This window comes from Cydia amplana, chromosome 17, assembly GCF_948474715.1.
Source record: "Cydia amplana chromosome 17, ilCydAmpl1.1, whole genome shotgun sequence".
NCBI lineage: Eukaryota > Metazoa > Arthropoda > Insecta > Lepidoptera > Tortricidae > Cydia > Cydia amplana.
Genome location: NC_086085.1, coordinates 13,551,426 through 13,552,153, shown reverse-complemented (window position 1 = coordinate 13,552,153; position 728 = coordinate 13,551,426).

Genomic DNA, 728 nt, shown 5'->3' with positions numbered 1-728 from the left:
AACTGTTCATCGGGCCAATTCTTTCCGTGCAGTCTCGTGTTTTGACCTGAAATTTACAACAACAAATAAATATTAAAAAAATAAATAAGGCGAAGCGACATTATAGATCGCGGAACATGATTTCATACATACACGAACGATACACGAATTTCATACACGAACAATATTTCATCGACTAAAACGCAATTTTCTTAGTTTGTACATAGGGGAGATGCGTGTATAATGATCCCTTAAAGTGAAATTCTCCCCCCCTTATCTGAGCAACTACTGATGCCGTCTATCTAAATATGCATTTAACGTCTTCCCCGTGACCCCGCCAGTTGCCTCTTAAAGTGTCATGGCGGTATGAGCACGTAGCGTGATTTTATTAGAAAATAATTAAAACATATACGTCTAATCTACGGTAGCCTATTTTCCGAATTCCATTACTTTTAGCATGTTGCGTTTTATTCAAATTATGTTTCACTGTCGGATCTTAATGATGTTTATCTATACTTTAAGGATGTTTATACTGAAGCAAGTTGAATTTGAAAGTTATATTTTTGTCGATATTTCAAATTTGGTGTTTGAGGTCAAATGATCCCTTTTCGTAGGCGTAAAATGATCCCTGGAATCATTTTACCCCCTAAGTAATTTACTATAAGCATTTCCTATACAGGCCATAACATATCATGTCGCGAATTTATGTGCGCAAAGCCACTTACTTCCGAAAAAATTACCTTAGGAAG